The sequence below is a fragment of the Salmo salar genome, chromosome ssa05, assembly GCF_905237065.1.
Source record: "Salmo salar chromosome ssa05, Ssal_v3.1, whole genome shotgun sequence".
NCBI classification, from domain to species: Eukaryota; Metazoa; Chordata; class Actinopteri; order Salmoniformes; family Salmonidae; genus Salmo; species Salmo salar.
In genome coordinates, this window is record NC_059446.1 from 67,062,151 (window position 1) to 67,089,120 (window position 26,970).

The following is a 26,970-nucleotide window of genomic DNA, read 5'->3' on the forward strand; positions in this document are numbered from 1 at the left end:
GAAAAAAATTGCCATAATTCACAATACTAGTTAATTCATTTAAAAAAAACACACCACCATTCAAAAGTTTGGGGTCACTTAGAAATGTCCTTGTTATTCAAAGAAAAGCTAATTTTTTGTCCATTAAAATGACATCAAATTGATCAGAAATACAGTGTAGACATTGTTAATGCTGTAAATGACTATTGTAGCTGGAAATGGCCGATTTTTTATGGAATATCTATATAGGCGTAACGAGCCCGTTATCAGCAACCATCACGCCTGTGTTCCAATGGCACGTTGCGTTCACTAATCCAAGTTTATCATTTTAATAACTTGTTATGGATAGGGGGCAGTATTTTCACGGCCGGATAAAAAACGTACCCGATTTAATCTGGTTATTAATCCTGCCCAGAAACTAGAATATGCATATAATTATTAGCTTTGGATAGAAAACACTCCAAAGTTTCTAAAACTGTTTGAATGGTGTCTGTGAGTATAACAGAACTCAAATGGCAGGCCAAAACCTGAGAAGATTCTGTACAGGAAGTACCCTGTCTGACCATTTCTTGGCCTTCTTTGCCATCTCTATCCAAAACAGGGGATCTCTGCTGTAACGTGACATTTTCTAATGCTCCCATAGGCTCTCAGAAGGCGCCAGAACGTTGAATGATGACTCTGCTGTCTCTGGCTGAAAAACAGTAGCGCATTTGGTAAGTGGTCGATCTGAGAACAATGAGACGGGGGCGCGCGTGCACGAGACGACTCCATGTTTACATTTTCAGTCTTTGAACGAAAACAACGACTCCCGGTTGGAATATTATCGCTTTTTTATGAGAAAAATTGCATAAAAATTGATTTTAAACAGCGTTTGACATGCTTTGAAGTACGGTAATGGAATATTTTGACATTTTTTGTCACGATACGCGCCGGGCGCGTCACCCTTCGTTACCCTTCGGATAGTGTCTTGAACGCACAACAAAACGCCGCTATTTGGATATAACTATGGATTATTTGGAACCAAACCAACATTGGGTGATGAAGTAGAAGTCCTGGGAGTGCATTCTGACGAAGAACAGCAAAGGTAATCCAATTTTTCTACTAGTAAATCTGAGTTTGGTGAGTACCAAACTTGGTGGGTGTCAAAATAGCTAGCCATGATGGCCGGGCTATCTACTTAGAATATTGCAAAATGTGCTTTCACCGAAAAGCTATTTTAAAATCGGACACCGCGATTGCATAAAGGAGTTCTGTATCTATAATTCTTAAAATAATTACCTCAAAAATGCAAAAACTTCAATTTCTCAAACATATGACTATTTTACACCATTTTAAAGACAAGACTCTCTTTTATCTAACCACATTGTCCGATTTCAAAAAGGCTTTACAAATTGTCAGACAGGGCACTTCCTGTATAGAATGTTTTCTATTCAAATCTACTAATTATATGCATATTCTAGTTTCTGGGCAGGAGTAGTAACCAGATTAAATCGGGTACGTTTTTTATCCAGCCGTGAAAATACTGCCCCCTATCCCAAACAGGTTAAAAGCCACTACCCTGTATCGCTGCTTCCTGCGTTTCATTCCTCTCCCACTATGCCCGAGCATTACAGAATCCCGCACCACCTATGGAGTCAGCAGTAGCAGCGGCCAACCCCCTTCCCTCGATGGAGGAACGCGTGCTCCATCATACATCCGAGGAGCACGCAGGACTTCGCGCTGGAGTTCAGGACCTTGGCTGCTGGGGCGGGGTGGAACGACAGGGCCCTCATAGACCATTACCGGGGTGTAGTCTCCGGGCGGACGTCCGCAGGGAGCTAGCCTGTCGGGACACCGCTCTTTCTCTCGATGAGCTCATCGATATGTCTATCCGACTGGACAATCTGCTGGCTGCCCGCGGGCGTTCGGAAAGGGTCCTGTCCGTTCCACCTCCGTGCACCCCCGCCCCTACTCCTATGGAGTTAGGGGGGGCTGTGCCAAGGGGCACCGGAGGAGGTGGCTCCTCCTGCACCAGCTGTGGTCGGAGAGGACACACGGCCGACCGGTGCTGGAGGAGTCAGTCTGGGAGTCGAGAAGGCAGGCAGAACACTTCTCGGTCACCCCAGGTGAGTCAGCACCAAACTCACCCAGAACCCCCTGTTGGTCACGTGTTCTTATTAATTTTGTTTTCAGATTTTTTTCCCTCTTCCCAGCATAGGGCGCTAGTCGATTCAGGCGCAGCTGGGAACTTTATGGATCGCGGACTCGCCATTAAGCTGGGCATTCCGCGAGTGCCGATAGATTCCCCCTTCCCCGTGCACTCCCTAGATAGCCGGCCATTAGGGTCAGGGCTAGTCAGGGAGTCTACGGTTCCACTGGACATGGTAACGCAGGGGAATCATAAGGAACGGATTAGTTTCTTTCTTATCGATTCGCCTGCATTTCTGGTGGTGCTCGGGGTCCCCTGGGTGGCTGACCACAATCCCCGGATTTCATGGAAACAGGGGGTTCTCCAGGGGTGGTCCGAGGAGTGTTCAGGGAGGTGTCTAGGAATTTCCATAGGTGCCACGTCGGTGGAGATTCCAGACCAGGTGTCCACCGTGCGCATTCCCCCTGAATACGCCGATTTGGCGATTGCTTTTTGTAAAAAGAGGGCGACCAAATTACCACCTCATCGACAGGGTGATTGTGCGATAGATCCACAGGTTAACGCTGCGCTTCCCAAGAGTCACGTGTACCCCTTGTCACAGGAGAAGACGGTGGCTATGGAGACATATGTCACGGAATCTCTGGGACAGGGGTACATTCGGCCCTCCATCTCACCCGCCTCCTCGACTTTATTTTTTGTGAAGAAAAAGGAGGGAGGTCTGCGTCCGTGCATTGATTACAGAGGTCTAAATGCTATCACGGTGGGGTTTAGTTACCCGCTACCTCTCATCGCTACGGCGGTGGAATCATTTCACGGAGCAAAATTCTTCACAAAACTGGATCTCAGGAGCGTGTATAACCTGGTGCGTATTAAGGATGGAGACGAGTGGAAAACTGCATTTAATACCACATTGGGCCATTATGAGTACCTCATCATGCCGTATGGGTTGAAGAATGCTCCAGCCGTCTTTCAATCCTTTGTAGACGAGATTCTCAGGGACCTGCACGGGCAGGGCGTGATTGTCTATATCGATGATATTCTGATATATTCCGCCACCCGCGCCGCGCATGAATCCCTGGTACGCAAGGTGCTTGGGAGACTGCTGGAGCATGACCTATACGTTAAGGCTGAGAAATGTGTGTTTTCCAAACGAGCCGTTTCCTGCCTGGGTTATCGCATTTCCACCTCAGGGGTGGTGATGGAGTGTGATCGCGTTAAGGCCGTGCGTAATTGGCCGACTCCAACCACGGTGAAGGAGGTGCAGTGGTTCTTAGGGTTAGCCCGGAGGTTTATCCGGGGTTTTGGCCAGGTAGCGGCTCCCATTACCTCACTGCTGAAAGGGGGGCCGGTGCGTTTGCGGTGGTCGACTGAGGCGGACGAAGCCTTCAAGAGGTTGAAGGTGCTGTTCACCGAAGCACCCGTGTTGGCGCAACCGGACCCGTCTCTAGCATTCATAGTGGAGGTGGACGCATCCAAGGCTGGGGTGGGTGCCGTGCTATCACAGCGCTCGGGTACGCCACTGAAACTCCTTCCCTGCGCTTTCTTTTCGAAGAAGCTCAGTTCGGCGGAGCGTAACTATGATGTGGGGGACAGGGAGTTGCTAGCGTTGGTAAAAGCCTTGAGGGTGTGGTGACACTGGCTTAAGGGGGCTAAGCACCCCTTTCACATCTGGACCGACCATCGGAATCTGGAGTATATCCGGGCAGCTAGGAGACTGAATCCGCGTCAGGCAAGGTGGGCCATGTTCTTCACCCGGTTTAGGTTCACGATTTCCTATAGACCAGGCTCCCTGAACACGAAGGCCGACACACTGTCCCGTCTTTATGACACTGAGGACTAGCCCATCGATCCGACTCCCATCATTCCAGCGTCTAGGCTGGTGGCACCGGTGGTATGGGAAGTGGACGCGGACATCGAGCGGGCATTAGTATTGGAATCTGCGCCTTCACAGTGTCCAGTGGGTCGCATGTACGTGCCGCTCGGTGTCCATGATCAATTGATTCGGTGGGCGCACACTCTACCCTCTTCGGGTCATCCTGGTGTGGCGAGGACAGTGCGGAGTCTCAGGGGGAAGTACTGGTGGCCCACCTTGGCTAGGGATGTGAGGTTCTATGTCTCTTCCTGTACGGTGTGCACCCAGAGTAAGGCTCCTAGGCATCTCCCGAGAGGGATGTTACAGCCCCTCCCCGTTCCACAACGGCCATGGTCGCACCTGTCTGTAGACTTACTGACAGATCTTCCCCCATCTCAGGGTTGTGGATCGGTTTTCAAAGTCCTGCCATCTCCTCCCATTGCCCGGTCTCCCTACAGCCCTGCAGACTGCAGAGGCCCTCTTTTCCCACGTCTCCCGGCACTACGGGGTGCCGGAGGACATTGTCTCTGATCGAGGTTCCCAGTTCACATCCATGGTCTGGAAGGCGTTTATGGAGCGGCTGGGGGTCTTGGTCAGTTTGACCTCCGGTTATCACCCCGAGAGTAATGGGCAGGCGGAGAGGGTAAACCAGGAGGTGGGCAGGTTTCTGAGGTCGTATTGCCAGGACCGGCCAGGGGAGTGGGCGAGGTACATTCCTTGGGCGGTGTTAGCCCAGAACTCACTTCGTCACTCCTCTACTAACCTGTCACCCTTTCAGTGTGTTTTGGGTTACCAGCCGGTCCTGGCACCATGGCACCAGAGCCAGACCGAGGTTCCTGCGGTGGAGGAATGGGTACAGTGCTCCAAGGAGACCTGGAGAGCCGTCCAGGAATCCCTGAAGGAGGCCAGTGGACGGCAAAGAGGAGTGCTGACCGCCACCGCAGTGAGGCACCCGTGTTCGTACCGGGGGACAGGGTCTGGCTCTCGACCCGGAATCTGTCCCTCCACGTGCCCTGCCGGAAGCTGGGGCCGCAGTGTGTGGGGCCCTTCAAAGTCCTGAGGAGGATAAACGAGGTGTGTTATCGGTTACAACTCCCTTCCTATTACCGTATTAACCCCTCGTTTCATGTGTCTCTCCTCAGGCCGGTGGTAGCTGGTCCCCTACAGGAAGATGAGGTGCTGGAGGTCCCTCCGCCACCTCTGGACATCGGGGGGTCCCCGGCGTACAGCATACGGGCCATTCTGGACTCGAGACACCGGGTGAGGGGCCTGCAGTACCTCGTGGACTGGAAGGGGTACGGTCCGGAGGAGAGGTGCTGGGTGCCGGCGGAGGACGTCTTGGACCCATCCATGTTGAAGGATTTCCATCGCCTCCGTCCGGATCGCCCGGCGCCTCGCCCTCCGGGTCGTCCTCGAGGCCGGTGTCGGCGCGCTGCAGGAGCCACGCGTCGGGGGGGGGGGGGTGGCGCTCCGCGGTCGTCGTCACCGGCCTACTAGCTGCCACTGATTCCTTTCTGTTATTGTTTTCCCCCTTTCTGTTATTGTTTTCACCTGTCCTTAATTGGGTTGATTAGCGGGGCTATATGAGCTAGCTGGCCCACTCTTTGTGCGGGATTGTTTCTCTGTTGTTTGCTTGTGTACACGCTGATTGTGTTTTTGCGCTAGTGCGTTGTTTTTGCGCCGACTGTGTTTTCCCCTGTGTTTGGAGCACTTTGTTTTATGTGCGCTCTCATTGCTGTTTGGGGTGGCTTGTGTTTTTGCCATTTGGCTCATTAAAAGCCACTACCCTGTATCGCTGCTTCCTGCGTTTGATTCCTCTCCCACTACGCCCGAGCATTACAGAAACTAGTCAGTCTATTCTTGTTCTGAGAAATGAAGGCTATTCCATGCGTGTAATGGCTGTCGTCTGAAGTTGAAGCAGTGGACCAAAGCACAGCGTGGTAAGTGTTCATATTTTATTTACTATGAAACACACGAACAAAAAAAACAAAAAACGAAAAGCCAAACAGTTCCGTCAGGTACAGAATCACTAAACAGAAAACAACTACCCACAAACACAGGTGGGAAACAGCTGCCTAAGTATGATTCCCACCCCACACCCTGACCTAACAAAATAGAGAAATAAAACGGCTCTCTCAGGTCAGGGCATGACAGTACCCCCCCAAAGGTGCGGACTCCCGGCCGCAAACCTGAACCTATATGGGAGGGTCCGGGTGGGCATCTACCCATGGTGGCGGCTCCGGTTCGGGGCGTAGCCCCCACTCCGCCCGCTGATCCCTCTGCTTTTGTGTCACCGGACCCTGGATCGTTGTCGAAGGAACCGGACCGTGGATATTCAACGGAGACTCTGAACTGGGAACCCCTGCTGGAGGTTCTGGACTGCTGACCGCTGCTGAGGTTCTAGACTGCAGACCGCCGCTGAAGACTCCGGACTGCAGACCGCCGCTGAAGACTCTGGACTGCAGACCGCCGCTGAAGACTCCGGACTCCAGACCGCCGCTGGAGACTCCGGACTGCAGACTGCCGCAGGAGACTCCGGACTGCAGACCGCCGCTGGAGAATCCGGACTGCAGACCACCACTGAAGACTCCGGACTGCAGACCGCCGCTGAGACTCCGGACTGCAGACCGTCGCTGGAGGCTCTGGACTTGGGGACGTCGCTGAAGGTTCCGGACTGGGGGCCGTCTCAGGAGGTTCTGGACTGTGGGCTGTCTCAAGAGGCTCCGGGCCATGGATTATCACTGGAGGCTTCATGCCATGGATCATACATTTACATTTACATTTACATTTAAGTCATTTAGCAGACGCTCTTATCCAGAGCGACTTACAAATTGGTGCATTCACCTTATGATATCCAGTGGAACAACCACTTTACAATAGTGCATCTAAATCTTTTAGGGGGGGGTAGAAGGATTACTTTATCCTATCCTAGGTATTCCTTAAAGAGGTGGGGTTTCAGGTGTCTCCGGAAGGTGGTGATTGACTCCGCTGTCCTGGCGTCGTGAGGGAGCTTGTTCCACCATTGGGGTGCCAGAGCAGCGAACAGTTTTGACTGGGCTGAGCGGGAACTGTGCTTCCTCAGAGGTAGGGGGGCCAGCAGGCCAGAGGTGGATGTACGCAGTGCCCTTGTTTGGGTGTAGGGCCTGATCAGAGCCTGAAGGTATGGAGGTGCCGTTCCCTTCACAGCTCCGTAGGCAATCACCATGGTCTTGTAGCGGATACGAGCTTCAAGTGGAAGCCAGTGGAGAGAGCGGAGGAGCTGGGTGACGTGAGAGAACTTGGGAAGGTTGAACACCAGACGGGTTGCGGCGTTCTGGATGAGTTGTAGGGGTTTAATGGCACAGGCAGGGAGCCCAGCCAACAGCGAGTTGCAGTAATCCAGACGGGAGATGACAAGTGCCTGGATTAGGACCTGCGCCGCTTCCTGTGTGAGGCAGGGTCGTACTCTGCGAATGTTGTAGAGCATGAACCTACAGGATCGGGTCACCGCCTTGATGTTAGTGGAGAACGACAGGGTGTTGTCCAGGATCACGCCAAGGTTCTTAGCACTCTGGGAGGAGGACACAATGGAGTTGTCAACCGTGATGGCGAGATCATGGAACGGGCAGTCCTTCCCCGGGAGGAAGAACAGCTCCGTCTTGCCGAGGTTCAGCTTGAGCTGGTGATCCGTCATCCACACTGATATGTCTGACAGACATGCAGAGATGCGATTCGCCGCCTGGTTATCAGAAGGGGGAAAGGAGAAGATTAATTGTGTGTCGTCTGCATAGCAATGATAGGAGAGACCATGTGAGGATATGACAGAGCCAAGTGACTTGGTGTATAGCGAGAATAGGAGAGGGCCTAGAACAGAGCCCTGGGGGACACCAGTGGTGAGAGCGCATGGTGCGGAGACAGATTCTCGCCACGCCACCTGGTAGGAGCGACCTGTCAGGTAGGACGCAATCCAAGCGTGGGCCGCGCCGGAGATGCCCAACTCGGAGAGGGTGGAGAGGAGGATCTGATGGTTCACAGTATCAAAGGCAGCAGATAGGTCTACAAGGATGAGAGCAGAGGAGAGAGAGTTAGCTTTAGCAGTGCGGAGAGCCTCCGTGACACAGAGAAGAGCAGTCTCAGTTGAATGCCCAGTCTTGAAACCTGACTGATTAGGATCAAGAAGGTCATTCTGAGAGAGATAGCAGGAGAGCTGGCCAAGGACGGCACGTTCAAGAGTTTTGGAGAGAAAAGAAAGAAGGGATACTGGTCTGTAGTTGTTGACATCGGAGGGATCGAGTGTAGGTTTTTTTCAGAAGGGGTGCAACTCTCGCTCTCTTGAAGACGGAAGGGACGTAGCCAGCGGTCAAGGATGAGTTGATGAGCGAGGTGAGGAAGGGGAGAAGGTCTCCGGAAATGGTCTGGAGAAGAGAGGAGGGGATAGGGTCAAGCGGGCAGGTTGTTGGGCGGCCAGCCATCACAAGACGCGAGATTTCATCTGGAGAGAGAGGGGAGAAAGAGGTCAAAGCACAGGGTAGGGCAGTGTGAGCAGGACCAGCGGTGTCGTTTGACTTAGCAAACGAGGATCGGATATCGTCAACCTTCTTTTCAAAATGGTTGACGAAGTCATCCGCAGAGAGGGAGGAGGGGGGGAGGAGGATTCAGGAGGGAGGAGAAGGTAGCAAAGAGCTTCCTAGGGTTAGAGGCAGATGCTTGGAATTTAGAGTGGTAGAAAGTGGCTTTAGCAGCAGAGATAGAAGAGAAGAATGTAGAGAGGAGGGAGTGAAAGGATGCCAGGTCCGCAGGGAGGCGAGTTTTCCTCCATTTCCGCTCGGCTGCCCGAAGCCCTGTTCTGTGAGCTCGTAGTGAGTCGTCGAGCCATGGAGCTGGAGGGGAGGACCGAGCCGGCCTGGAGGATAGGGGACAGAGAAAATCAAAGGATGCAGAAAGGGAGGAGAGGAGGGTTGAGGAGGCAGAATCAGGAGATAGGTTGGAGAAGGTTTGAGCAGAGGGAAGAGATGATAGGATGGAAGAGGAGAGAGTAGCGGGAGAGAGAGAGCGAAGGTTGCGACGGCGCAATACCATCCGAGTAGGGACAGAGTGAGAAGTGTTGGATGAGAGCAAGAGGGAAAAGGATACAAGGTAGTGGTCGGAGATTTGGAGGGGAGTTGCAATGAGATTAGTGGAAGAACAGCATCTAGTAAAGATGAGGTCAAGCGTATTGCCTGCCTTGTGAGTAGGGGGGGGAAGGTGAGAGGGTTAGGTCAAAAGAGGAGAGGAGTGGAAAGAAGGAGGCAGAGAGGAATGAGTCAAAGGTAGACGTGGGGAGGTTAAAGTCACCCAGAACTGTGAGAGGTGAGCCATCCTCAGGAAAGGAACTTATCAAGGCGTCAAGCTAATTGATGAACTCTCCAAGGGAACCTGGAGGGCGATAAATGATAAGGATGTTAAGCTTGAAAGGGCTGGTTACTGTGACAGCATGGAATTCAAATGAGGAGATAGACAGATGGGTCAGGGGAGAAAGAGAGAATGTCCACTTGGGAGAGATGAGGATTCCAGTGCCACCACCCCGCTGGCTCGATGCTCTAGGGGTATGCGAGAACACGTGGGCAGACGAAGAGAGAGCAGTAGGAGTAGCAGTGTTATCTGTGGTAATCCATGTTTCCGGCAGCGCCAGGAAGTCTAGGGACTGGAGGGTAGCATAGGCTGAGATGAACTCAGCCTTGTTGGCTGCAGACCGGCAGTTCCAGAGGCTGCCGGAGACCTGGAACTCCACGTGGGTCGTGCGCACTGGGACCACCAGGTTAGAGTGGCAGCGGCCACGCGCTGTGAAGCGTTTGTATGGCCTGTGCAGAGAGGAGAGAACAGGGATAGACAGACACATAGTTGACAAGCTACAGAAGTGTTGTTTCTTGTATTATTGTCTCTTGTGTCTTTAGAGAACTGTTTCACTTTGATATCCTTTTTCTTCTGTCCTGATTTTCTCTTTCTTTTATTCTGTTAACTAGATATTCTTTGTTGTTCTTCGTTAGCTAGCTAGCTTCTTCACTACAGGCTCCGGGCCATGGATCATCACTGGAGGCTTCGTGCCATGAATCATCACTGGAGGCTTCGGACCATGGATCATTACTGGAGGCTTCTTACGTGGAGCCGGAACAGGTCTCACCGGACTGGGGAGACGCACTGGAGGCCGGGTGCGCAGAGCAGGCACAGGATATACTTGGCCGTGGAGGTGCACTGGAGGCCTGGAGCGCAAGGCTAGCACAACCCTTCCTGGCTGGATGCTTACTTTATCCCAGCAAGTGCGGGGCGCTGGCACAGGATGAACTGGGCAGTGGAGGCACACTGAAGGTCTGGAGCGTATGGCTGGCACAACCCGTCCTGGCTGGATGTTCAGTTTAGCCCGGCAAGTGCGGGGCACTGGTACAGGACGAACTGTGCTGTGAAGGCGTACTGGCGACAGTGCGTAGAGCTGGCGCAGGATATACTGGGCCGTGGAGGCACACTGAAGGTCTGGAGCGTATGGCTGGCACAACCCGTCCTGGCTGGATGTTCAGTTTAGCCCGGCAAGTGCGGGGCACTGGTACAGGACGAACTGTGCTGTGAAGGCGTACTGGCGACAGTGCGTAGAGCTGGCGCAGGATATCCTGGACTGAGGAGGCGCACTGGAGACCAGGAGCGCTGAGTAGGCACCATCCGTCCTGGCTGAATGCCCACTCTAGCACAGCAAATGCGGGGCACAGGCACAGTGCGCACCGGGCTATGAATGCGCACTGGAGATATAGTTCGCATCCCAGCATAACACGGTGCCTGGCTGTTCACCTGCTCCCCACGGTAAGCACGGGGAGTTGGCTCAGGTCTCCACCCTGACTCTGCCAATCTACCCGTGTGCCCCCCCACCAAATTATTTGGGGGGCTGCCTCTCATGCTTCTGTCGTTGCCGTGCTAGTTCCTTGTATCGTTGCCGTTCCTCTCTCGCCGTCTCCACCTGCTTCCATGGCAGGGTCTTGTCCCCTGCCATTACCTCCTCCCAGGTCCAGGACGTCCTACACTCTCTCTTCTCCCGAGCCCAGGATCCCTGCTCCTCCTGGGCACGCTGCTTGGTCCGTTTTTGGTGGGTAGTTCTGTAATGGCTGTCATCTGAAGTTGAAGGAGTGGATCAAAGCGCAGCGTGGTAAGTGTTCATATTTTATTTACTATGAAACACACGAACAAAATAAAAAAAAAACGAAAAGCCAAACAGTTCCGTCAGGTACAGAATCACTAAACAGAAAACACCTACCCACAAACACAGGTGGGAAAAGGCTGGCTAAGTATGATTCCCAATCAGAGTCAACGATAGACAGCTGCCTCTGATTAGGAACCATACTCGGCCAAAACAAAGAAATACATCACATAGAATGCCCACCCCACACCCTGACCTAACAAAATAGAGAAATAAAACGGCTCTCTCAGGTCAGGGCGTGACAATGCAAGAAATTGCCAAGAAACTGAAGATCTCGTTCAACGCTGTGTACTACTCCCTTTACAGAATGGCGCAAACTGGCTCTAACCAGAATAGAAAGAGGAGTGGGAGGCACAACTGAGCAAGAGGACAAGTGCATTAGAGTGTCTAGTTTGAGAAACAGAAGCCTCACAAGTCCTCAACTGGCAGCTTCATTAAATAGTACATGTAAAACACCAGTCTCAACATCAACAGTGAAGAGGCTGTTGATGCATTTCTTTCAAAAACAAGGAAATGTCTAAGTGACCCCAAACATTTGAATAGTAGTGTATATATATATATATATATATATTAGAAGGCATTAATCAAATGCCTTCTAATATATATAGTCTTATTTCTGCTGACTTTTGCCAACGGATGAAAAACCAAAGGCCCATTTTCCATAACCAATGCATTCTGCAGCATACGTTTTGATGTGCTGCTATGATCATTGGCCCCTTTCGGTTGTGTTTATTTTTCTCTCCACAATCCCCCCTGGCCTGAGCTATAAAGGTAAGGTACAGTATCATCTCTGGGGAATCTCTGAGGCTTGTATGTTTGTCTTCCATGGCTTGGTGGTCGCCATCTCCTTCAGAATCCCCATCCTCAGTGACTGATGCCTTGTTTCCAGTCTCCTGCTCTATCCCCTTAATGGAGAGGCTACAGCCATAATAGCCCTTTAGCTGACGAGTGCATATTAGAACAGGCAAGGTGCTCCTCGCTTTTCATTATCCTATTATAATGTACTCCGCACTCCCTAGTGTGTGTATGAATGTCCCCCCCCCCACCTCTCCAACATTATATTGGCTCTGTCCTTGGGGATAGGACTGGGGATGAAAGTCATCTGAGACTGGGCCAAGGAAGCTTCATACCACCCTACCTCCCACTGCTAGCTTGCCTCTGAAGCTAAGCAGGATTGGTCCTGGTCAGTCCCTAGATGGGAAACCAGATGCTGCTGGAAGTGGTGTTGGTTGGACGCACTCTTTCCTCTGGTCAATTTTTTTTTTTAAATATGCCAATTCCCCCAGGGCATTGATTGGGGTCATTATCCTGTGTAGGGTACTGTCTTTCAGATGGGACATTAAACGGCTGTCCTGACTCTCTGTGGTCACTAAGATCCCATGGCACTAATTGTAGGAGTAGGGGTGTTAACCCTGGTGTCCTGAGTAAATTCCCAATCTGGCTCTCATACCATCATGGCCACCAGGTTTAATAAAAAAAAGGGCCGTACGCACTAGCCTCTGCAGCTCCTTGTGGACTGATGCCAAGTAGTGGGTAAATCAATGCAAATCAATTTATAACATTTTTGACATGCGTTTTTCTGGATTTTTTTGTTGTTATTCTGTCTCTCACTGTTCAAATAAACCTACCATTAAAATTATAGACTGATAATTTCTTTGTCAGTGGGCAAACGTACAAAATCAGCAGGGGATCAAATACTTTTTTCCCTCACTGTATATGTGTGTAACTAAATTCAGACATTAAGCTATGTATGTTTGTGTCAGTGCAGTCTACATCACCATACCACATCCAGCGTTGTGGAACATTTTCCTCATAGGTAATGGATGTGAACAGAGTGAACATGGTGGAACATTTCCCAGAGGTAATGGATGTGAACAGAGTGAACATGGTGGAACATTTCCCAGAGGTAATGGATGTGAACAGTGTGAGCATGATGGAACGTATCCCAGAGGTAATGGATGTGAACAGAGTGAACATGGTGGAACATTTCCCAGAGGTAATGGATGTGAACAGTGTGAGCATGATGGAACGTATCCCAGAGGTAATGGATGTGAACAGAGTGAGCATGGTGGAACATTTCCCAGAGGTAATGGATGTGAACAGAGTGAGCATGGTGGAACGTATCCCAGAGGTAATGGATGTGAACAGAGTGAGCATGGTGTAACATTTCCCAGAGGTAATGGATGTGAACAGAGTGAGCATGGTGGAACATTTCCCAGAGGTAATGGATGTGAACAGAGTGAGCATGGTGTAACGTATCCCAGAGGTAATGGATGTGAACAGAGTGAGCATGGTGGAACGTTTGCCAGAGGTAATGGATGTGAACAGAGTGAGCATGGCATTGGAGAGGTGTACAGGGTCATTTGTTAGGTGTGCTGTGCCCGCCTAGGCAGAACAGCAGCATGTTAGACACACACATACTCACATACACATGCCAGCATGCACACACAAACAGCCTTGCCAGAAATGTACTTCACATCTCACTGCAGGACTGTGTGACATTCATCAAGTACACGTCTCCTCACTGCGTTACCAATCACCAAACAGAACACATACACCAGTGTTTGATCGTTGTCTAGGACCATATCTGGGCAGCCAAAACCCAGCGGCCACTGTCTAAAAGATGGCATGTTGTTTTGCTCATAGTAACACACTGTAATTGAAATCCGATCAGAAGCACTTTGAGCTAAGGACCTGCAGTAATACAGTCTGATAGAACACACTAATGTTCTGGCACTGTAGTTAATCTGGATATGTTAGAGCAAGAATCATTAACTAGATTCAGCCGCGGGCCGATTTTCTGTTGAGCGGATGGTCGGGGGACTGGAAAATAATTAAAAATAATTTGTAGACTGCAAATTGACTGCAAGAAGCCCAAAACAGATATAATATTTGACTAAAACATAATAATTTCAAACCTTGCCTAAATTTGTATAGGATCATTTGTATAGGTCTCTGTAGTATGCGTGGGAATACTTGGGAACAAACTTCCAAAATTAAAATAACTTGGAGCTGATTTTCTGGTGTTTTTACAGTCTTTTATGTCCAACAGTAAAAAATAAATACAAATAATGAAAATAATGCTCATGATAAAAATTAAAATAATGAAAATGCTCAGAAAACTTGGGGGGCCAAATAAAACTACCCTCGGACCAAATTCATGCTGCGGGCTGCCAGTTGCATAACCCTGCGTTAGATGGTGCTTGGGTTAAACGACATGGTCACTAAAGTCTTCTTTGATATATTATCTTCTGTCTTGTGCATGCTTTGTTCCATGGGATATCTATAGAATACCTTCACTAGGGCCATGTTCAGCATGACACACTGTGTCAAAAAGCTTTGCAACAGAAAACAGGAATCTGTATTTTTATTGGACTAATTCAGGTAGTACCTCAGTCCATTTCACTTCGTTTTCTCCCTACTGGTCACCACCCATATTTCCAGTCAGTGGAGGGACTGACTCGGATATTCTCCCCACCTTTCTCACTTACTGACAGACAGGGGCCATTGAAGAAGGATGTGATGTTTTGTGGGCTGTCTGTTAGCGGTATGATGAAGTGATCTGTCCAATTGTGTCTGTGTTACATAGCGTCTGAGTACTGCATCCCAGTCTGCCTGCACCAGCCCCCATGCTGCATACAGAATACAGATGAAACACTGGGTGTGTCTGAAATGGTATCCTATTCCCTTTATAGTGCACTACCTTTGACACGGGTCCATAGGGCTCTGGACAAAATCAGTGCACTATATAGGGAGGGAATAGTATGCCATTTGGGCCAGAGACTATCTCATAGTGGTGTGGATGGGTGTGTAGAGTGAATCATGAATAATGGATCAGAGAGTCACCTCAGATGCACACTGAGTTATCATGGAGTATATTAAAGCTGTAGTAATAAACATGGTAATAACACTGTATGTTTTTTAGGGAAAGATAGTTATTCATACTAGGGAAGGTGAAAAGTCGACCTAGACAGTCATTGTTTTAGTATGTACTCTGAAGAATCATCGTAGCACAGCCTTAATTGTGCTATTTGTCTTTCACTGGATGTTAAATCTCAAAACAATCCACATTTTCATTGTAGATACAGAACATGAATACTTCTACTTGATATTCTACCACATGCCTACAACCTCAGAAAGTGTTTAGAACATTGAAAATGTTGAACATTGAAAATGCTATTATATGGGTTTTTCTCCAGTAACAGCTGTGCCAGTTTATGGAAACATCCCTTTTGAGCCCAATAAAATGTAATTGACAGCTGGAGGATGGTTTCAGAATGTATTTTGTGTTTTAAGTTAACAAGGCTATTTGATAAAGAGCTGCATCTAATTGGTAGATATCTATTCCATCTCCATGAATGAACAGGGATTATATCGGTGCATGCTGATATCCACAGAGACTTAGACCTTGTTTACACTTATAACTGTAGTGGTTAAGGCTTTTAGAAGAAGTGACTGGGTGAATATCAAGAGGCTTTCCTCAATTCATAGCATCTTTTCTCCTTCTCAAAACATCAGAGGTGAGGAGAGCATTGGCAGAGAAGATCCTCTCATCCATTGCTCTCCTTACTCCCAACTTAGGGAAAGAGAGGTGAGAGAGAGAGAGTACGGGAGGAAAGGACATGGCAGAGCCTCCAGATGTGTCTTAGCCTCCTCTTCCTGCTCCAGCCATTCTATTATGCAGATGAAGAGTTTTATCCTAATGGAAAAACCATTAGGGTAAATATTATGCAAATAAAGAGGGCCATTGCTTTCAACTCTGTTTCGGCGGCCTAAGGGTTAGATAATGAGCTTTTATGTTTTCATGGAATGACAATTAGACTGCAAAATCTGGACGATGGATGGAAGTAACCAGCTAGGGAATTTAAAAAGGTTCATACTTAAACACTCACCTGAAATAAGTAGAAATAAAAAATGTCATTTTCAACAGTATAGTCTCTGGTAATTGGAATAGGGTTTTGATCAAACTTATTGTACTGCACAGTGCCAAACCTTCAAGGTTGTATGTTTTTTGGTGTTGCTATATGAACATGCAATGGCTACACAACATAGCTACAAACTAAAGTAGACAGGCACAAGAGGTTGAGAAAATATGTCCACATTATCTGTTCGACTCACGTGTGTTTATAGTGCGCATGAAGGGGAATCCACATTATCTGTTCCACTCACGTGTGTTTATAGTGCGCATGAAGGGGAATCCACATTATGTAATCATTCTGGATATCAAACAACAGCAAGTATTTTGTCATTGACATTTAGCCATTGTATAGAAAATATGGAGTAATGAAATGAAACAATTATTCCATGAAGTTTATCAATGTATTTGCACACCGTTGTGGAAAATGTGTGCATGATTTGTCTCCATATTGCATTTTCAGAATCCAACAGCAAAAGGATTTTGTACAGCTTGGATTGAACAGTTGCCATCATCCTTAAATGATTCCGATGTCTTAAAGCTTATAATAATTCGTGGCATTAATTTCTGAGGCGGCGTTGAACCAAAGCTTAATGTGTTAAGGGAATAACAATTAATTTGCGGGGCTGATTGATGTCAGGAAAACACATTTTGTCCCCCAGAAATAAAACAGTCTCTGACACCTTCAACAGCAACCTACATGTTACAGTGTTGCTGTAATCTCATTAACAGGAGAGAATTTATAGTAAGCTGAATAAATCCCTCTCTCAATGTCTTCACTGCTCTGTAGGACTGGGTAGCTATACATAGTCACATACAGTCCAATAGAAACAGCCAACTCTGTCTGAACATACCATGGATTTACTCCTCCGCTTGGAGCAGTCCTGTTAGTATATGTTGTAACTACTGTAGATGTTCCTACACACTACCATCAAACTGGTATGTTGGAAGTAAAGCAATGCAGACACAGAACACAATTCAGAAATCCCATTAGACATTCTTCCTAACCCTGCTCCCATCCAGCCTGGATGAGATTTAGAGCAGACTGCTAATAATAACACTAACTGAGCGATTGCCTCGTAAAAGCATGCATCCATCCAAATACAACTATTTGCATCACAACATTCTCAAACATGGAATCCTTTAACTATTTCCTCTACGTACATTTTCAGTGGTGGAAAAAGTACTAAATTGTCATACTGTACTTGAGTAAAAGCAAAGATACCTTTAATAGAAAATGACTCAAGTAAAAGTGAAAGTCACCCAGTAAAATACTACTTGAGTAAAAGCCTAAAATGTACTTAAGTACAGTGGTGAGAAAAGTACTCAATTTTCATACTTGAGTCAAAGTAAATGCCATACATCAAATTCCTTATATTAAGCAAACCAGACAACACCATTTTTACATTTATTACGGACAGCCAGGGGCACACTCCAACACACAGACATAATTTACAAACACAAGTATTTGTGTTTATTGAGTCAGCAGCATTAGGGATGACCATGTTATATTGAACGGTGCGTGAATTGTACCATATTGCTGTCCTGCCTGAGCTGTGAAATGTAACAAGTACTTTTGGGTGTCAGGAAAAATGTATTGGAGTAAAAAGTAAACATTTTCTTTAGGAATATAATGGAGTAAACGTAAAAGTTGTACAGACACCCCAAAAAACTTCTATTAGTAATGTTTCAATGTATTTTTGCTTAGTTATTTTACGCCACTGAAAAATGCTCTCTTCCTAATGCCTGGTTTGGTTGGAGTAAAATCACTGACCTAGAAAAGTGATAGTCTATTTTTAAAGACATAAAGGCTTCACTAGCAACCCTATTAGAGAGGACTATAATCAAATTAATCATCAGAAGCTAATTTATTATCTTTACTGAGTTGTATTGACAGCAGACTCTACAATGACTCAGCACAATTGATCTGTAGTTGCTATACTTAGGAAAAAGATGTCAAACAAAATACAGATACGGAGATATGAATTACGGGGATTTTCTTGTACTGTTTGTATGACTATTTTGAGGTAGTTTGCTGCATTAAGGTCTCCCACGGTTTAATTTGAGCAATTCAGGCAGGATCTTACTTTTGGCTTCAGCCATTTGTGGCTGAGATTCAATAGAGTCTAGACAAGACTATTGTCATGGAATATCACATCAGACAATTACCATTTATTTCTGAGCTATTGCGCAATATCGTTTTTTGTGCTCACTCCTGCCTGTACACTGTCATTCAACAACTCTACAATCACAACCAAAGCGAATGCACCATACTCTCATAGATAGAGTACACTTTGAGAGAAACCTGATGTAATACGCTATGCGCTATGCATCAGAATATATAAATAAATACAATTTAAAAAGGGGGTAGACCAGAATGTCAGCCGATTTGATGGGAGAAAACATGTGCCTGATCAGATTTCCCGAGTCTTTGATCTCATCCACCCGTCGTTGCCTCTGGGAGACAGAAGGTATTCAGGAGAGAGCACCTCAAGAACAATGTGGGCGTTACATGTAAGACACTGGCAATGGGCTGCAGGAGAGGTAGGATGGGGAAGGGTTCAAATGAGGAAACAAAGGCTTCCCACCTACAGAACACAGTGGTATATTTTGTAAAAAAAATGATGTTTATTTAATTTCTTCTTTCTTATATGCACAAAGAGGTTGCTTCTGCGACATCATGACGTGTGTTTTATTAAGTTTGACATGTGCTCTTTATCCCAGAATGTAAAATGTGTGTTAAATCAAAAGTTATGTGAACAGTGTTACACTTCTCAAAAGGCACCGAATTTGTGGAACGACCCGCTCCGCCAACTCGGTGCCTTTTGAGAAGTGTAACTTGGTATTTAAAAAAAAATGTTTTCATTCTGTCATAAAGAGCACATGTTAAACTTCAGTTAAAAAAATCACATCTCGAGGTGAACTTAAAACAGGGTTAACAGTTTCATCCGAAATCAGCCACAAATCCCCTTGTGACAGGTGGAATGGGAGCTTGTTGTGTGCAACAGGGAGGGGCAATTGAATGCAAGCTTCACCATTTTTTTTTTTTACAAATTGTTAAAACATTTTTAGCCTGTCTATCTATGGGTAACAGGGTTGATGTGTTATTCTCGACCCGCTCAGTTTTTCACCACAAAACACCAGAAAACGGCCAAAAATAGTGGAACCAGCTTACAGGCTTTTACATGATGATTTGACTATTAGATAGATGTTCAATGTTTCAAAAGGAATAGTTTCACCATATTAAAAAGAGATGTCACGTAACAGGGTTGACCTTAGAATGAGGGACAGACATAAATGAATCACTAATCACATGAAATAAATAATAATCTTCAGAATTTAATTTGACAAAGCAACAAAATAACTAGGGCTTCACAATGATGGTGAAAACTTGGAGAAATGTTGGGGATAAGTGTATTAAAATCTTCCTAGAAGTCACAGAAGAAACACAGAGGGACATGTAAAAATACTAAATTTATTCAGCAGGTTTTTATTCATATTAATAGTCTGATTTATTGAATTCTCCATGTGGTCTATAGTAAAGGGCACTTCGTTAATATAACAGGCTTTTAAAATTAAAATTCAATATGGGTCCACAATTTCTACTTAAAATATCAACGGGATAAAAAATGCACAAACCACCGATCTTTAGTATTTTTCTGTCTTTAATAAAGTTATCACGAGAGTGATGACATCTATACTGAACAAAAATATAAACGCAACAAGGAACTATTTCTAAGATTTTACCCAGTTACAGTTCATATAAGGAAATCAGTCAATTGAAATAAATTCATTCGGCCCTAATCTATGGATTTCACATGACTGTTAATACAGATATATACAGATAATACAGCCTGCAGAGCTCTGTCATACTATCCAGGTCTGTGCCCAAACAATTCAAGCTTCTACTTCTAAAAATCCACCTTTCCAGAAACAAGTCTCTTACTGTTGTCGCTTGTTTTTGACCACCTTCTGCCCCCAGCTGTGCCCTGGACACCATATGTGAACTGATTGCCCCCCATCTATCTTCAGAGCTCGTACTGTTAGGTGACCTAAACTGGGACATGCTTATCACCTCGTCCGTCCTACAATCTAAGTTAGATGCCCTCAATCTCACACAAAATGATCAATGAACCTACCAGGTACAACCCCAAAAACATGTGCACCTCAAAGATATAATCCTGACCAACCTACCCTCTAAATACACCTCTGCTGTCTTCAACCAGGATTTCAGCGATCACTGCCTCATTACCTGTGTCCGTAATGGGTCTGCGGTCAAACGACCACCCCTCATCACTGTCAAACGCTCCTTAAAACACTTCAGCGAGCAGGCCTTTCTAATCGACCTAGCCCGGGTAGCCTGGAAGGATATTGACCTCATTCCATCAGTAGAGGATGCCTGGTTATTCTTTAGAAGTGCTTTCCTCACCATCTTAAATAAGCATGCCCCACTCAAAAAATGTAGAACCAGGAACAGATATAGCCCTTAGTTCACTCCAGACCTGACTGCCCTTGACCAGCACAAAAACATCCTGTGGCATACTGCATTAGCATCGAATAACCCCCGCGATATGCAACTTTCAGGGAAGTTAGGAACCAATATAAAACAAAGGCTAGCTTATTCAAACAGAAATGTGCATCCTGTAGCACAAATTCCAAAAAGTTTTGGGACACTGTAAAGTCCATGGAGAATAAGAGCACCTCCTCCCAGCTGCCCACTGCACTGAGGCTAGGAAACACTATCACCTTCGATAAATCAACGATAATTGAGCATTTCAATAAGCTTTTTTCTACAGCTGGCCATGCTTTCCACCTGTCTACCCCTACCCTGGTCAACAGCCTTGCACCCCCCACAGCAACTTACCCAAACCTCCCCCATTTCTCCTTCACCCAAATCCAGATAGCTGATGTTTTGAAAGAGTTGCAAAATCTGGACCCCTACAAATCAGCTGGGCTAGACAATCTGGACCCTCTCTTTCTAAAATGATCCACCGCAATTGAGGCAACCCCTATTACTAGCCTGTTCAACCTCTCTTTCGTATCGTCTGAGATTCCCAAAGATTGGAAAGCTGCCGTGGATATCCCCCTCTTCAAAGGGGGAGACACTCTAGACCCAAACTGTTACAGACCTAGATCCATCCTGCCCTGCCTTTCTAAAGTCTTCGAAAGCCAAGTTAACAAACAGATCACCGACCATTTTGAATCCCACCGTACCTTCTCCGCTATGCAATCTGGTTTCAGAGCTGGTCATGAGTGCACCTCAGCCACGCTCAAGGTCCTAAACGATATCATAACCGCCACTGATAAAAGACAATACTGTGCAGCCGTATTCTTCGATCTGGCCAAGGCTTTCGACTCTGTCAATCACCACATTCTTATCGGCAGACTCAACAGCCTTGGTTTCTCAAATAACTGCCTCGCCTGGTTCACCAACTACTTCTCAGACAGAGTTCAGTGTGTCAAATCGCAGGGCCTGTTGTCCGGACCTCTGGCAGTCTCTATGGGGGTGCCACAGTGTTCAATTTATGGCCGATTCTTTTCTCTGTATACATCAGTGATGTCACTCTTGCTGCTGGTGATTCTCTGATCCACCTCTACGCAGACGACACCATTCTATACTTCTGGCCATTCTTTGGACACTGTGTTAACTAACCTCCAGACGAGCTTCAATGCCATACAACTCTCCTTCTGTGGCCTCCAACTGCTCTTAAATGCAAGTAAAACTAAATGCGTGCTCTTCATCCGATCGCTTCCCGCACCTGCCCAGCCGTCCAGCATCACTACTCTGGACGGTTCTGACTTAGAATATGTGGACAATTACAAATACCTAGGTGTCTGGTTAGACTGTAAACTCTCCTTCCAGACTCACATTAAGCATCTCCAATCCAAATTTAAATCTAGAATCGGCTTCCTATTTCGTAATACAGCATCCTTCACTCATGCTGCCAAACATACCCTCATAAAACTGACCATCCTACCGATCCTTGACTTTGGCGATGTCATTTATAAAATAGCCTCCGACACACAACTCAACAAATTGGATGCAGTCTATCACAGTGCCATCCATTTTGTCACCAAGGTCCCATATTCTACCCACCACTGCGACCTGTATGCTCTCATTGGCTGGCCCTCGCTTCATATTCCTCGCCAAACCCACTGGCTCCAGGTCATCTATAAGTCTTTGCTAGGTAAAGCCCCACCTTATCTCGGCTCACTGGTCACCATAGCAGCACCCACTCGTAGCACGCGCTCCAGCAGGTATATTTCAGTGGTCACCCCAAAGCCTATTCGTCATTTGGTTGCCTTTCCTTCCAGTTCTCTGCTGCCAATGACTGGATCAAATTGCAAAAATCACTGAAGCTGGAGACTCATATCTCCCTCACTAACTTTAAGAATCAGCTGTCAGAGCAGCTCACAGATCACTGCACCTGTACATGGCCCATCTGTAAATAGCCCATCCAACTACCTCATCCCCATATTGTTATTTATTTATTTATTTTTCTCCTTTGCACTCCAGTATCTCTACTTGCACATTCATCTTCTGCACATCTATCCCTCCAGTGTTTAATTGTTAAATGTTAATTACTTTGCCACTATGGCCTATTTAATCTTACCTCATTTGCACACATTGTATATACATTTTTTCTATTGTGTTATTGACTGTACATTTGTTAATTCCATGTGTAACTCTGTGTTGTTGTTTGTGTCGCACTGCTTTGCTTTATCTTGGCCAGGTCGCAGTTGTAAATGAGAACTTATTCTCAACTGGCCTACCTGGTTAAATAAAGATGAAAAAAAAAAGATTAATCTGTTGGTCACAGATATCTTAACAAAAAGTAGGGCCGTGGATCAGAAAACCAGTCAGTACCTGATGTGATCACCATTTGCCTCATACAGCATGACACCTTTCTCCTTTGCATAGAGTTGATCAGGCTGTTGATTGTGGCCTGTGGGATCTTGTCCCACTCCTCTTCAATGGCTGTATGAAGTTGCCGGATATTGGTGGGAACTGGAACACGCTGTTGTACACTTCAATCCAGAGCATCCCAAACATGGTCAATGGGTGACATGTCTGGTATGCAGGCCATGGAAAAACTGGGACATTTTCAGCTTCCAGGAATTGTGTACATATCCTTGCGACATGAGGCTGTGCATTATCATGCATTATCATTATCTCACCCACAAAACCCCATACACGTGGCCTGCGGTTGTGAGGCTGGTTGGACATACTGCCAAATTCTTTAAAACCAAACCAAATCAAATCAAAGTTTATTTGTCATGTGTGCCGAATACAACAGGTGTAGACCTTACAGTGAAATGCTTACTTACAGGCTCTAACCAATATTGCAAAAAAGGTGTTAGGTGAACAACAAATAAAGAAATAAAACAACAGTAAAAAGACAGGCTATATACAGTAGCGAGGCTATAAAAGTAGCGAGGCTACATACAGACACCGGTTAGTCAGGCTGATTGAGGTAGTATGTACATGTAGATATGGTTAAAGTGACTATGCATATATGATGAACAGAGAGAAGCAGCAGCGTAAAAGATGGGTTGGCGGGTTGTGGGTGGCGGGACACAATGCAGATAGCCCGATTAGCCAATGTGCGGGAGCACTGGTAGGTCGGCCCAATTGAGGTAGTATGTACATGAATGTATAGTTAGAGTGATTATGCGTATATGTAACGGCCTGGCCATAGAGAGGGTTTTTTTGTTCTCTATTTTGGTTAGGCCAGGGTGTTACATGGGTGGGCGTTCTATGTTTATTTTTCTATGTTGGTTTGTTTCTTTGTTTTGGCCGTATGTGGCTCTCAATCAGGAACAGCTGTAGATCGTTGTTGCTGATTGAGAGTCATACATAGGCAGCCTGTTTTTCCGTTGGGGTTTGTGGGTGATTATTTTCTGTCTAGGTTTTTGTTAATCCTGACAGAACTGTTGGCTGTCGTTTCTTTTCATGTTTTGTTTGTAGTGTTCATTCGTTGATTAAAATCCTTTATGATGAACACATCCTCCGCTGCACCTTGGTCTCTTTCTGACGACGGCCGTTACAGTATATGATAAACAGAGAGTAGCAGCAGCGTAAAAAGAGGGGTTGGGGGGGGTTGGGGGGGGCACACAATGCAAATAGTCCGGGTAGCCATTTGATTACCTGTTCAGGAGTCTTATGGCTTGGGGGTAAAAACTGTTGAGAAACCTTTTTGTCCTAGACTTGGCACTCTGGTACCGCTTGCCATGCGGTAGTAGAGAGAACAGTCTATGACTGGGGTGGCTGGGGTCTTTGACAATTTTTAGGGCCTTCTTCTGACATCGCCTGGTAGAGAGATCCTGGATGGCAGGCAGCTTAGCCCCAGTGATGTACTGGGCCGTACGCACTATCCTCTGTAGTGCCTTGCGGTCAGAGGCCCAGCAATTGCCATACCAGGCAGTGATGCAACCAGTCAGGATGCTCTCGATGTTGCAGCTGTAGAACCTTTTGAGGATCTGATGACGCATGCCAAATCTTTTTAGTTTCCTGAGGGGGGAATAGGAAGCGGCTTATGGTAGAAAAATGTATATTCAATTCTCTGGCAACAGCTCTAGTGGACATTCCTGCAGTCAGCATGCCAACTGCGTGCTCCCTCAAAACTTGAGACAACACAAGGTGCACCTAGGTAAAGATCATGCGTTTGATCATCTTTTTGATATACCACACGTTTAATAATGTATGAATACTAATTTGTTAACATTGCGTGTATTACCTATAAAGGTAGTGGCTTATATATTAAAGTTAAATTACAAGAATAGAAAATAACTACTCAATAATAAGAAATCATCTGATTCAAACCGCAGCTCTTTTTTAAAATATTTGATGAAAATTGTCTCTTAAAATGCTGTTTTCTTAATCACGTTGCAGCAAATGCTGTAACTGTGCTGTGACAATCGTTATCTCCTGTCAGTTTCTTTGTAAATGGTGTTTCTGAGAGGGCCACTGCTGTGTTTGAGTGCCCGGGTCCCTGTCACTGAGTGACAGTCAGCAGGAGCTGCCTCTATAGCACTAAAAGCCTGCCACATACAATATTAACTCTCTCTTAGCAAGCAGGGAACATTAAAAATACAACCTTCATCTCTGAACCGGATTTTGAATAACAACCCCTGGGGATTTGAATACAGGTCACCGGTTGAAGCAAAGGCTGGGCTTGGAACTTTCAATATGTATTGAATTAGCATTAGAAATGTACTTCTAGCCCATTGGATTCCTTCCACTATAACTCTAAGATGTTGTAATTGTAGTTTGTTGTACTGTTATAAAGATGTCCAAGTAGGTAATATAATCCAGGTGACATCCTAAAAGGTGAAAAACTCCTCTTTGAGAAAGACGTGCTTGTTGCTCTGAGCTTGGTCAGATCCCAAGGTCAGGTGGAGGATTATGTCACAGAACTTCAAGACTGTCTGATGATCTGATTGATTCCTAAGGGGGGATTTGTGTGTGTTGCATTACATCTGATGTGGCCCTCTGTCTGTTTTTGGCTGAGAACTGCATTTTCAACCCACTTACAAGTCCCACCGTTGTCCTCTACAGTACACAACAAACGTGTACAGTAGAGGGCCTCTCTTCCCTTCCCCAGCCCCCAGCTCCCGGGCCCCAGCCCCCAGTTTCCAGGGTCTCTTGGTTTACACGTTTATTCCTACAGTGAAGAAGTGAGGTCTCCAGAGAAACTAGCTACTACTGTACATCCCCTAAAGACACATCCAGATAAACAAACTACACCTCCCAAAGACACATCTCAGGGGTCAGAGGTCAGGGGTGGAATTCTCTCAGAGCCTGGTGGGATTTAGCATGGTCTGGCCTGAGGTTAGATCAACTGTACTCTGCAGGGCAAGCACCACATAATGACGACAGCTGTCTGTCAGTCCAGCTAGCTCCTGGTCACTTACATGGCCGAACAGTGTGGCATTCAGTGTGTCTACTGTATATTCATGTAAAGTGTATTGAGATGTTTAAACACAGTAAAGTTTTGTTTTGATTGGATTTGATTCTTCATTTCATACCTGATACACAGTATTATTCTCTGCAATGTGGGATGCCACCTCACCTTGTAAAAGTAATTTATTTCAAGGAGGCAAAGTAATAAAAATTGATATTTTCCAGTCAATGTCAAATAGGAAATGTTATGCGTCGTGATCAGAGTTAGAGAAAGAGGAGAAATGATCAGGGTGTTTCAGAGAGATATTTAGTCATAGCGGTTGGTAGTTTATTGTTTTGCTGCTGCAGCAGGGCACACAGACATATAGGCCTCTAGCGCAGCCTTGATCAAGCACTTTGGCAGTTACCTTGGTTACCAATTCTCCCTCTGCCACCTTCCACTGTCAGCAGTTTGAGATGGCTGTATGGTTACCATACCACTTTGACTGAAATGCAAAGATCACATTATTCAACCGTGAACTCCAGGAGAATGTAATGGCTACGTTCTAATACAGGAATAAGAAAATAATAATAATAAATTAATGGTTTTGAATAGAGATAGCTGGGTTTTGATAGCAATATCTGGGTTTTGAATAAAGATAGCTGGGTTTTGAATAGAGATAGCTGGGTTTTGAATAGAGATAGCTGGGTTTTGAGAGAGATAGATGGGATTTTTGTTTAAAGTGAAAGAAGTTAGAGAGAATAAACTATGGCATGAATTCCATTATAACAAGCATATGTGACTACATGCATTGTTATTGTATGAGTTCGCCTAGTATCGTCAAATAATCTGTAGAGGGACGTGAAATGGAAATGTTTCTCCCGGCCTGGGGAACATTTGCTAAGTCAATCCCTAACTTGATGAATAATGCAAAATCAATCAAGCAAAACGACAGAGCAGCAGTCTATATACAGCCCTCCTGTTTCTGCGTAGTGACAGTTAAGTGATTTAGGC